Below are 14,074 nucleotides of genomic sequence, written 5' to 3'. Positions count from 1 at the left end.
TACAGTTCATGTCATAAAATGACCAAAATACCCTTTTATAAGTACATTTTGGACACTTTATATGAAATATGGGTATTTTGGCCATTTTCGTGAGATGGTGCTGTGCTGGTGTGGTACCCGAATCCCGCGAGAGGGGTGGGGCGCGAGCCGCCGCGCTCTCTCTCTTGGTCTCCTGTATCCACGCGATTGGCGTGTGCATTTAATTATTGATTTGAATTCGTCTTTCATGTGAACTTGGGATCACTAAGGCAATCCGAATTCCACACGAAAGAGACTGACAGAGTCGCCACCTAGATGTGGGATCTAGGACCCGAAATTAACCAGAAATCTAGACTCGCTACCTGGTTACGAGAATGGAAGGTATGGGGAGTTATCCGCCACATGCACCATTCCTGCCCGATAATCGGTCTTCGATTCCAAAAGCTAACTCTTTTAAATTTATTTTAAATGGCTCATTCAACTCTATGTTAATGTGCGAACTAAGTGACATGCATCCTATGATCTAATTTCAATGTGAATCCTAGATGTGTATCTTGATTTATTAATTTGTCTGGATTCATTCTAAGTGAAAGTTCTCCTAGAATTCTAATTTCATGGAAAGCCCTAAATGATTTGATTAAGCATTTACAAGAAAATTAATATCCAAAACACCACAATTTGTTGTGGTGCCGACTCGCGGGTGGTATGCCGTCAGACATCCAAGCTGCCTACGTACCCAAGCCTCACTGGGATCAGAGTCGACGTAGTTCGGTGCACCTAAGCTAAGCTACATATGCCTAACTCAACTAGGACACCGATCTAGACGGGATTGACTGTTTCAACAGTTTTAAGAGAAGTTATTTAATTCAAGTTGAGGATTTTATTATCTTAGGATTTCATCAAAGATGCTATATGATCCTATCTAAATGCAAGTTGTCCCTTAGACTAATGCAGGTTAGCCTACATCCTAGTTTACTAGGCTTGTCCTAGGAAAAAACTGGATGACTAGTGTAACTTGACCTATGGCACGGTTGCTATACATAGCAAGCGTCCGTGATGAGGCTGGACTCCTAACTCTAGGACTCCCTAAAACTTAGGACACAACACGACACGACACCATTGTTCCTAAATTGGGCTCTAAAGGTTCTTACGACGGAAACCATAATCCAATGGTTCCGAGAGACACGAGATGAATCGAGATGATGAATAGTGTGAGGGAATGGGAAAGATAGAGAAAGGTGCGACTGAACTTGGGAGTGCCAAATTGCCTACGTACCCCGTGATGGGGATCAAGCCACACGTAGTTCCACTGGGGAGGTTGCTTGGATTTTGGAAAACAGGTTTGGTATTTGGATCAGGAATCGGGTTTGTATTTGAGCATTGGACTTGAGATTCAAAAACATTGATATAGCAATGGGATTTTGGAATTGGGAATTTGCATCAAAGAATTGAGCATATTGGAATCATCAAGGGTTTGAATTTTCGGAATTCAAAGTGGGCGGGCTTATGAGATTCGGCCAAATGGATTCAGACATGCGACTCGGATTGTGTTGGGATATGACTTGGTTGGATTGGGTTAATGGTTAGGGTCAAGTGAGTCGGGTCTAAGTTAGGAGCAAACCCGAGACTAGCCATGGTCTAACTAGGAGGAAGCAGGGTACAAACCAGGGTGCGGACCAGGGTGCACCAGGGTGCGAACCAGCAGGGAACCAGGGTGCGAACCAGCAGGGAACCAGGGTGCGAACCAGCAGGGGAACCAGGGTGCAACCAGCAGGGAACCTGGGTGCAACCAGCAGCGAACCTGGGTGCAACCAGGGTCTAACCAGAGTGCGAACCAGCAGGGAACCAGGGTGCGAACCAATATCGAACCAGGGTGCGAACCAGTAGGGAACCAGGGTGCAACCAGCAGGGAAGCAGGGTGCGAACCAGTAGGGAACCAGGGTGCGAACCAGTAGGGAACCAGGGTGCAACCAGCAGGGAACCAGGGTGCGAATCAGTAGGGAACCAGGGTGCAACCAGCATCGAACCTGGGTGCAACCAGCAGCGAACCTGGGTGCAACCAGGGTCTAACCAGAGGCTAACCAGGGGGAAAACAGACCCTACATGCTTCCTAACATGGTTTTTCTTTTAAAGTAAAAGATATGCATGAAAACAGACCCTACATAGAATTGAAATAAATGCCTACCTCTTTGGAAACCCACTTTGTGTTTGATTTTTCTTTGATGGTAATTCCTTGAAGATGATTCCTTGCTTGATAATGACTGCTTTTGATATATATCACCCAACGTATAAAATCACCCGATCCGGCAAGGATGGCCGAACCCTTGAAGAGATGAGGGAGAGGGATGAATTTTCTAAGAGAGGGGTTCTTTTTCTTCTTTTCTGTTGGATGGTGGGATGAGAGGGTATTTATAGGAGAATGGGATAGGAGGTTAGGTGAGGTTAGGTGAGGTTAGGTAAGGTTAGGTGAGGTTAGGTGGTTAGGTGAGGTTAGGTGAGGTTAGGTGAGGTTTGGATGGTTAGGATGAGAGGAGAGGTTAGGTGAGGTTAGGTGAGGTTTGGATGGTTAGGATGAGAGGAGAGGTTAGGTGGTTTTGGATGGTTAGACCCAGGTCAAGATCTGCCATTGATCTAACGATTTACGGAAATCGGGTCTCGGAATGGAATCAGGGTTCGGGCTATGAAGTGACCCTATCTTATTTTGTCCCGATTGATGATCCGTAAAGTCAGATCAAGATATTAATGACCTAAAACATATATTAGGTTATTGTTGGTTAAAGTAAAGCAAAATGTGGGTGTCTACAGATGCCCCTCTTTGGTAGAGACGACGTAGTCATCGAATACCAAAGTTAAAATGACAGAACCATTTTGCGTAACTTTAATCGACAAAGGAACCCCCTAAACACAATGCAACCTAATATAATGCAAGACCTTAGATGAAATCCTAGAATTGGAATGCAATAAAACAAACCCGCTGCGGTGCCGCTGGCAACGAGAGAAATGGGATACCATTTTCAAATGGATTTTCGGAGGGAAAGGAATATCGCTTTTGAACAGCTTCAGAGGAAATGAGACGTCATTTTCAAATGGTCTCAGAGAGAATAATGGATGACTTTTGAAAGATTCTTAATGAAAATGCAGCATCATTTTTGAATGGGCTTGGGCAAGATAAAATACCGTATTTATACGGATTCCAAGGAAATGAGACATCATAGTTGTATGATGTTCAAAGGGTATAAGAGATCATTGTTGTATGGACTTGAAGAGAATGAAATACCGTATTTGTACGGATTCCAAGGAAATGAGACATCATAGTTGTATGATGTTCAAAGGGGATAAGAGACCATAGTTGTATGGACTCGAAGAGAATGAAATACCGTATTTGTACGGATTCCAAGGAAATGAGACATCATAGTTGTATGATGTTCAAAGGGTATAAGAGACCATAGTTGTATGGACTCGAAGAGAATGAAATACCGTATTTGTACGGATTCCAAGGAAATGAGACATCATAGTTGTATGATGTTCAAAGGGTATAAGAGACCATAGTTGTATGGACTCGAAGAGAATGAAATACCGTATTTGTAAGGATTCCAAGGAAATGAGACATCATAGTTGTATGATGTTCAAAGGGGATAAGAGATCAAAGTTGTATGGACTCGAAGAGAATGAAATACCGTTTTTGTACGGATTCCAAGGAAATGAGACATCATAGTTGTATGATGTTCAAAGGGGATAAGAGACCATAGTTGTATGGACTTGAAGAGAATGAAATACCGTATTTGTACGGATTCCAAGGAAATGAGACATCATAGATGTATGATGTTCAAAGACGATAAGAGACCATAGTTGTATGGACTTGAAGAGAATGAAATACCGTATTTGTACGGATTCCAAGGAAATGAGACATCATAGATGTATGATGTTCAAAGACGATAAGAGACCATAGTTGTATGGTCTCGAAGAAAAGAGGCACCGTTCTCAAACGGGCTCGAAGAATTTAGAGATTTTTCATAGGATTGGATTTATTATTATTTTTTTGAATCGGGGATTGGATTTGATGAATTTTTTTTTTTTTTAATTTATTTTTTTTTTTTTTAATTTTATTTTTGGGAAATGAAACATCATAGTTGTATGATGTTCAAAGGGGATAAGAGACCATAGTTGTATGGACTCGAAGAGAATGAAATACCATATTTGTACGGATTCCAAGGAAATGAGACATCATAGTTGTATGATGTTCAAAGGGGATAAGAGACCATAGTTGTATGAACTCGGAGAGAATGAAATACCGTATTTGTACGGATTCCAAGGGAATGGGACATCATAGTTGTATGATGTTCAAAAGGGGATAAGAGACCATAGTTGTATGGACTCGAAGAGAATGAAATACCGTATTTGTACGGATTCCAAGGGAATGAGACATTATAGTTGTATGATGTTCAGAGAGTATAAGAGACCATAGTTGTATGGACTCGAAGAGAATGAAATACCGTATTTGTACGGATTCCAAGAAAATGAGACATCATAGATGTATGATGTTCAAAGAGGATAAGAGACCATAGTTGTATGGACTCGAAGAAAAGAGGCACCGTTCACAAACGGGCTCAAGGAGAAGACGAGACCATTCACAAATGGATTCGAGAAATGAGGCACCGTTCACAAACGGGCTCAAGGAGAAGACAAGACCATTCACAAATGGACTCGAGAAATGAGGCACCGTTCACAAACGGGCTCAAAGAGGACACGAGACCATTCACAAATGGACTCAGAAAATGAGGCACCGTTCACAAACGGGCTCAAGGAGAAGATGAGACCATTCACAAATGGACTCAGAGAATGAGACACCGTTCACAAACGGGTTCAAGGAGAAGACGAGACCATTCACAAATGGACTCGAGAAATGAGGCCCCGTTCACAAACGGGCTCGAAGAATTTAGATATTTTTTATGAACTTGAATTTGACGTAGGATTGGATTTTTTTTTTTTTTTAATTAAGGATTTGGATTTGATAAATTTTTTATTTTTGGAAAATGAGGTACCGTCCGCAAACGGGCTCAAGGAGAAGATGAGACCATTCACAAATGGACTCGAGAAATGAGGCACCCTTCACAAACGGGCTCAAAGAGGACACGAGACCATTCACAAATGGACTCAGAAAATGAGGCACCGTTCACAAACGGGCTCAAGGAGAAGATGAGACCATTCACAAATGGACTCAGAGAATGAGACACCGTTCACAAACGGGCTCAAGGAGAAGACGAGACCATTCACAAATGGCCTCGAGAAAAGAGGCACCGTTCACAAACGGGCTCGAAGAATTTAGAGGTTTTCATGAATTTGAATTTGACGTAGAATTGGATTTGATGAATTTTGGATTTGAACTTAATGAAATCGGGGACATTATAGATCGTGCCCAGTAAAGATATTGGAAACCAAGACTTTGACGAATGATGAGACGACCAACCTTATGAACGAAGAACCATTAGTAACAAGAATGGATTAGGAACACTTTTATGAAACTTCAACAAGATTTTTCTCAATGAGACTGTTGGTCTTGTCTTCTGGGGATTTTGATAACTGAAACCTTGAACAAGATACTTGAAATTGGTAATTTAGAACAACGGCTCTCTAACATGGAAAAGCGGGATCTGTTTTTTGACAGGTGCTTAGATGAACATTTCTTGACCAGGATAGTATTTAACTAACCGGAAGGAAATTCTGAATTTTAATGGTTCATCTTTCTGAGAAATTGGCTCAACCACCATTGCATCTGGGGCTCTTCCAAGCTTAAGGTGCCTTCCTGGGGTATGATCTTTTTACGGAAGCTGGGCTTTCTGATGTTTCTACTTCTGAACTCTTCTGAGTTGATCTTCTTTGAAATGTAGCTGTTTGACTATATTCTCGAACCCTTTCAGGTATAATTGCAGGGAGCTGCCTAGGCCGGGCCTCCTTCACCAAGACAGTTACATCATTTGGACATAGGAACGACGATTGACTCTTTCTAAAGAGAAAACTTAGATGAAAGGCACTACTCAAAGGATTGAGCAGCCCTGAAGGAGTGAACTTAGAATAACAAAGATTGACTGACTATACTGACAAACACAGTGATGCTTCTGACTTAGTTAATATTTTGTTTGGTAAGTCTATCCTTTCGAGGAATAGTTTTTCAATTGGTAAACACTGGACTTCTTCCTTAAAACAGTAATGCCTCAAGGATTTAATTACGCCCCCTAAGATTGCTTAGCTTCAATGCCCCCAGTTTTGAGGATATCACTTGAATTTGCTTGAACTTCAGTTGATCTTCAGTCTTGATACCGGCTGTTGCCTTCTTATACTGATTCTCTTACCGTGACCAAGTCACCTCTTCGGGGTTTTTAACTTGGCGGACCGCGCTAGCCTTAACTTTTGCCTGAACCACCATTCTAGGTTTTCGATCCAGCAGGCTATCCCCTTAGCTTTTGCCTAAGCCGCCCTTTCGGGTTTTCAACTTAGCAGGGGAATGATCTTAAATTTTGCCTAGACCGCCCTTTCAGGTTTTCAGTCTAGCAGATCTTCAAACTCCGTTCGTTTTCTTATTCATCATTTTTTTTTATTGTGTCTCGGGACCTAGCTCATTAGTTCTGAACACCAGAAGGACTTTATAGGTAGGATAGGGCTTTTCAAAGAATGGCTTAAGGTTCAACAAAGATTTCGACCGAACCTGTGAACAGGTTGCCTACATATCCCAAGGTAGGAATCAGGTCGTGTGTAGGTCAAGGCGAATGCCCCTAGTTTGAAGATCAATTGTTTGAAGGTTAATTGATTTTTTTCCTTTTTTCTTTTCTTTCTGGAACAATTAACTTCTCTTCTTTTGGAACTTGTCCATCTTTTTTTTTCTGGAACGATTGATTTTTCTTTTTCTTTTTTTTTTGAATCGACCGAACTCGGTTTAACCGAGCTGCCTACGTACCCCAGTGTAGGGATCAGGTCTCGCGTAGTTCGGTGAAATGCCCCTGGTTTGATGGGTTTTCAAGAAAATTTTATTCAGGCTCGAAGGGTTTGCAAACCGGTATTCTTTTGACATTGGTTCTAATTTTGGGATTTATTCGGCCAAAGGGGGCCTTCCGATGTTCAGATTGGCTAGAGTCCGTCTGGTACTGATTATTTTTTTCTTTTTTGTTTTGTTTTGTTTTTTTTTTTTTTTTTTTACGGAGTTTGACGGCATTTCCAGGTAAGAGATAATGGATCAGCAGAGTCGCCAAACTGTGGTACCCGAATCCCGCGAGAGGGGTGGGGCGCGAGCCGCCGCGCTCTCTCTCTTGGTCTCCTGTATCCACGCGATTGGCGTGTGCATTTAATTATTGATTTGAATTCGTCTTTCATGTGAACTTGGGATCACTAAGGCAATCCGAATTCCACACGAAAGAGACTGACAGAGTCGCCACCTAGATGTGGGATCTAGGACCCGAAATTAACCAGAAATCTAGACTCGCTACCTGGTTACGAGAATGGAAGGTATGGGGAGTTATCCGCCACATGCACCATTCCTGCCCGATAATCGGTCTTCGATTCCAAAAGCTAACTCTTTTAAATTTATTTTAAATGGCTCATTCAACTCTATGTTAATGTGCGAACTAAGTGACATGCATCCTATGATCTAATTTCAATGTGAATCCTAGATGTGTATCTTGATTTATTAATTTGTCTGGATTCATTCTAAGTGAAAGTTCTCCTAGAATTCTAATTTCATGGAAAGCCCTAAATGATTTGATTAAGCATTTACAAGAAAATTAATATCCAAAACACCACAATTTGTTGTGGTGCCGACTCGCGGGTGGTATGCCGTCAGACATCCAAGCTGCCTACGTACCCAAGCCTCACTGGGATCAGAGTCGACGTAGTTCGGTGCACCTAAGCTAAGCTACATATGCCTAACTCAACTAGGACACCGATCTAGACGGGATTGACTGTTTCAACAGTTTTAAGAGAAGTTATTTAATTCAAGTTGAGGATTTTATTATCTTAGGATTTCATCAAAGATGCTATATGATCCTATCTAAATGCAAGTTGTCCCTTAGACTAATGCAGGTTAGCCTACATCCTAGTTTACTAGGCTTGTCCTAGGAAAAAACTGGATGACTAGTGTAACTTGACCTATGGCACGGTTGCTATACATAGCAAGCGTCCGTGATGAGGCTGGACTCCTAACTCTAGGACTCCCTAAAACTTAGGACACAACACGACACGACACCATTGTTCCTAAATTGGGCTCTAAAGGTTCTTACGACGGAAACCATAATCCAATGGTTCCGAGAGACACGAGATGAATCGAGATGATGAATAGTGTGAGGGAATGGGAAAGATAGAGAAAGGTGCGACTGAACTTGGGAGTGCCAAATTGCCTACGTACCCCGTGATGGGGATCAAGCCACACGTAGTTCCACTGGGGAGGTTGCTTGGATTTTGGAAAACAGGTTTGGTATTTGGATCAGGAATCGGGTTTGTATTTGAGCATTGGACTTGAGATTCAAAAACATTGATATAGCAATGGGATTTTGGAATTGGGAATTTGCATCAAAGAATTGAGCATATTGGAATCATCAAGGGTTTGAATTTTCGGAATTCAAAGTGGGCGGGCTTATGAGATTCGGCCAAATGGATTCAGACATGCGACTCGGATTGTGTTGGGATATGACTTGGTTGGATTGGGTTAATGGTTAGGGTCAAGTGAGTCGGGTCTAAGTTAGGAGCAAACCCGAGACTAGCCATGGTCTAACTAGGAGGAAGCAGGGTACAAACCAGGGTGCGGACCAGGGTGCACCAGGGTGCGAACCAGCAGGGAACCAGGGTGCGAACCAGCAGGGAACCAGGGTGCGAACCAGCAGGGGAACCAGGGTGCAACCAGCAGGGAACCTGGGTGCAACCAGCAGCGAACCTGGGTGCAACCAGGGTCTAACCAGAGTGCGAACCAGCAGGGAACCAGGGTGCGAACCAATATCGAACCAGGGTGCGAACCAGTAGGGAACCAGGGTGCAACCAGCAGGGAAGCAGGGTGCGAACCAGTAGGGAACCAGGGTGCGAACCAGTAGGGAACCAGGGTGCAACCAGCAGGGAACCAGGGTGCGAATCAGTAGGGAACCAGGGTGCAACCAGCATCGAACCTGGGTGCAACCAGCAGCGAACCTGGGTGCAACCAGGGTCTAACCAGAGGCTAACCAGGGGGAAAACAGACCCTACATGCTTCCTAACATGGTTTTTCTTTTAAAGTAAAAGATATGCATGAAAACAGACCCTACATAGAATTGAAATAAATGCCTACCTCTTTGGAAACCCACTTTGTGTTTGATTTTTCTTTGATGGTAATTCCTTGAAGATGATTCCTTGCTTGATAATGACTGCTTTTGATATATATCACCCAACGTATAAAATCACCCGATCCGGCAAGGATGGCCGAACCCTTGAAGAGATGAGGGAGAGGGATGAATTTTCTAAGAGAGGGGTTCTTTTTCTTCTTTTCTGTTGGATGGTGGGATGAGAGGGTATTTATAGGAGAATGGGATAGGAGGTTAGGTGAGGTTAGGTGAGGTTAGGTAAGGTTAGGTGAGGTTAGGTGGTTAGGTGAGGTTAGGTGAGGTTAGGTGAGGTTTGGATGGTTAGGATGAGAGGAGAGGTTAGGTGAGGTTAGGTGAGGTTTGGATGGTTAGGATGAGAGGAGAGGTTAGGTGGTTTTGGATGGTTAGACCCAGGTCAAGATCTGCCATTGATCTAACGATTTACGGAAATCGGGTCTCGGAATGGAATCAGGGTTCGGGCTATGAAGTGACCCTATCTTATTTTGTCCCGATTGATGATCCGTAAAGTCAGATCAAGATATTAATGACCTAAAACATATATTAGGTTATTGTTGGTTAAAGTAAAGCAAAATGTGGGTGTCTACAGATGCCCCTCTTTGGTAGAGACGACGTAGTCATCGAATACCAAAGTTAAAATGACAGAACCATTTTGCGTAACTTTAATCGACAAAGGAACCCCCTAAACACAATGCAACCTAATATAATGCAAGACCTTAGATGAAATCCTAGAATTGGAATGCAATAAAACAAACCCGCTGCGGTGCCGCTGGCAACGAGAGAAATGGGATACCATTTTCAAATGGATTTTCGGAGGGAAAGGAATATCGCTTTTGAACAGCTTCAGAGGAAATGAGACGTCATTTTCAAATGGTCTCAGAGAGAATAATGGATGACTTTTGAAAGATTCTTAATGAAAATGCAGCATCATTTTTGAATGGGCTTGGGCAAGATAAAATACCGTATTTATACGGATTCCAAGGAAATGAGACATCATAGTTGTATGATGTTCAAAGGGTATAAGAGATCATTGTTGTATGGACTTGAAGAGAATGAAATACCGTATTTGTACGGATTCCAAGGAAATGAGACATCATAGTTGTATGATGTTCAAAGGGGATAAGAGACCATAGTTGTATGGACTCGAAGAGAATGAAATACCGTATTTGTACGGATTCCAAGGAAATGAGACATCATAGTTGTATGATGTTCAAAGGGTATAAGAGACCATAGTTGTATGGACTCGAAGAGAATGAAATACCGTATTTGTACGGATTCCAAGGAAATGAGACATCATAGTTGTATGATGTTCAAAGGGTATAAGAGACCATAGTTGTATGGACTCGAAGAGAATGAAATACCGTATTTGTAAGGATTCCAAGGAAATGAGACATCATAGTTGTATGATGTTCAAAGGGGATAAGAGATCAAAGTTGTATGGACTCGAAGAGAATGAAATACCGTTTTTGTACGGATTCCAAGGAAATGAGACATCATAGTTGTATGATGTTCAAAGGGGATAAGAGACCATAGTTGTATGGACTTGAAGAGAATGAAATACCGTATTTGTACGGATTCCAAGGAAATGAGACATCATAGATGTATGATGTTCAAAGACGATAAGAGACCATAGTTGTATGGACTTGAAGAGAATGAAATACCGTATTTGTACGGATTCCAAGGAAATGAGACATCATAGATGTATGATGTTCAAAGACGATAAGAGACCATAGTTGTATGGTCTCGAAGAAAAGAGGCACCGTTCTCAAACGGGCTCGAAGAATTTAGAGATTTTTCATAGGATTGGATTTATTATTATTTTTTTGAATCGGGGATTGGATTTGATGAATTTTTTTTTTTTTTTAATTTATTTTTTTTTTTTTTAATTTTATTTTTGGGAAATGAAACATCATAGTTGTATGATGTTCAAAGGGGATAAGAGACCATAGTTGTATGGACTCGAAGAGAATGAAATACCATATTTGTACGGATTCCAAGGAAATGAGACATCATAGTTGTATGATGTTCAAAGGGGATAAGAGACCATAGTTGTATGAACTCGGAGAGAATGAAATACCGTATTTGTACGGATTCCAAGGGAATGGGACATCATAGTTGTATGATGTTCAAAAGGGGATAAGAGACCATAGTTGTATGGACTCGAAGAGAATGAAATACCGTATTTGTACGGATTCCAAGGGAATGAGACATTATAGTTGTATGATGTTCAGAGAGTATAAGAGACCATAGTTGTATGGACTCGAAGAGAATGAAATACCGTATTTGTACGGATTCCAAGAAAATGAGACATCATAGATGTATGATGTTCAAAGAGGATAAGAGACCATAGTTGTATGGACTCGAAGAAAAGAGGCACCGTTCACAAACGGGCTCAAGGAGAAGACGAGACCATTCACAAATGGATTCGAGAAATGAGGCACCGTTCACAAACGGGCTCAAGGAGAAGACAAGACCATTCACAAATGGACTCGAGAAATGAGGCACCGTTCACAAACGGGCTCAAAGAGGACACGAGACCATTCACAAATGGACTCAGAAAATGAGGCACCGTTCACAAACGGGCTCAAGGAGAAGATGAGACCATTCACAAATGGACTCAGAGAATGAGACACCGTTCACAAACGGGTTCAAGGAGAAGACGAGACCATTCACAAATGGACTCGAGAAATGAGGCCCCGTTCACAAACGGGCTCGAAGAATTTAGATATTTTTTATGAACTTGAATTTGACGTAGGATTGGATTTTTTTTTTTTTTTAATTAAGGATTTGGATTTGATAAATTTTTTATTTTTGGAAAATGAGGTACCGTCCGCAAACGGGCTCAAGGAGAAGATGAGACCATTCACAAATGGACTCGAGAAATGAGGCACCCTTCACAAACGGGCTCAAAGAGGACACGAGACCATTCACAAATGGACTCAGAAAATGAGGCACCGTTCACAAACGGGCTCAAGGAGAAGATGAGACCATTCACAAATGGACTCAGAGAATGAGACACCGTTCACAAACGGGCTCAAGGAGAAGACGAGACCATTCACAAATGGCCTCGAGAAAAGAGGCACCGTTCACAAACGGGCTCGAAGAATTTAGAGGTTTTCATGAATTTGAATTTGACGTAGAATTGGATTTGATGAATTTTGGATTTGAACTTAATGAAATCGGGGACATTATAGATCGTGCCCAGTAAAGATATTGGAAACCAAGACTTTGACGAATGATGAGACGACCAACCTTATGAACGAAGAACCATTAGTAACAAGAATGGATTAGGAACACTTTTATGAAACTTCAACAAGATTTTTCTCAATGAGACTGTTGGTCTTGTCTTCTGGGGATTTTGATAACTGAAACCTTGAACAAGATACTTGAAATTGGTAATTTAGAACAACGGCTCTCTAACATGGAAAAGCGGGATCTGTTTTTTGACAGGTGCTTAGATGAACATTTCTTGACCAGGATAGTATTTAACTAACCGGAAGGAAATTCTGAATTTTAATGGTTCATCTTTCTGAGAAATTGGCTCAACCACCATTGCATCTGGGGCTCTTCCAAGCTTAAGGTGCCTTCCTGGGGTATGATCTTTTTACGGAAGCTGGGCTTTCTGATGTTTCTACTTCTGAACTCTTCTGAGTTGATCTTCTTTGAAATGTAGCTGTTTGACTATATTCTCGAACCCTTTCAGGTATAATTGCAGGGAGCTGCCTAGGCCGGGCCTCCTTCACCAAGACAGTTACATCATTTGGACATAGGAACGACGATTGACTCTTTCTAAAGAGAAAACTTAGATGAAAGGCACTACTCAAAGGATTGAGCAGCCCTGAAGGAGTGAACTTAGAATAACAAAGATTGACTGACTATACTGACAAACACAGTGATGCTTCTGACTTAGTTAATATTTTGTTTGGTAAGTCTATCCTTTCGAGGAATAGTTTTTCAATTGGTAAACACTGGACTTCTTCCTTAAAACAGTAATGCCTCAAGGATTTAATTACGCCCCCTAAGATTGCTTAGCTTCAATGCCCCCAGTTTTGAGGATATCACTTGAATTTGCTTGAACTTCAGTTGATCTTCAGTCTTGATACCGGCTGTTGCCTTCTTATACTGATTCTCTTACCGTGACCAAGTCACCTCTTCGGGGTTTTTAACTTGGCGGACCGCGCTAGCCTTAACTTTTGCCTGAACCACCATTCTAGGTTTTCGATCCAGCAGGCTATCCCCTTAGCTTTTGCCTAAGCCGCCCTTTCGGGTTTTCAACTTAGCAGGGGAATGATCTTAAATTTTGCCTAGACCGCCCTTTCAGGTTTTCAGTCTAGCAGATCTTCAAACTCCGTTCGTTTTCTTATTCATCATTTTTTTTTATTGTGTCTCGGGACCTAGCTCATTAGTTCTGAACACCAGAAGGACTTTATAGGTAGGATAGGGCTTTTCAAAGAATGGCTTAAGGTTCAACAAAGATTTCGACCGAACCTGTGAACAGGTTGCCTACATATCCCAAGGTAGGAATCAGGTCGTGTGTAGGTCAAGGCGAATGCCCCTAGTTTGAAGATCAATTGTTTGAAGGTTAATTGATTTTTTTTCTTTTTTCTTTTCTTTCTGGAACAATTAACTTCTCTTCTTTTGGAACTTGTCCATCTTTTTTTTTCTGGAACGATTGATTTTTCTTTTTCTTTTTTTTTTGAATCGACCGAACTCGGTTTAACCGAGCTGCCTACGTACCCCAGTGTAGGGATCAGGTCTCGCGT

The sequence above is a fragment of the Tasmannia lanceolata genome, unplaced genomic scaffold (assembly GCF_043159265.1).
Source record: "Tasmannia lanceolata isolate RefF3 unplaced genomic scaffold, GAP_Taslan_0.1 ptg000018l, whole genome shotgun sequence".
NCBI lineage: Eukaryota > Viridiplantae > Streptophyta > Magnoliopsida > Canellales > Winteraceae > Tasmannia > Tasmannia lanceolata.
Note: the sequence above shows the minus strand (reverse complement) of the source record.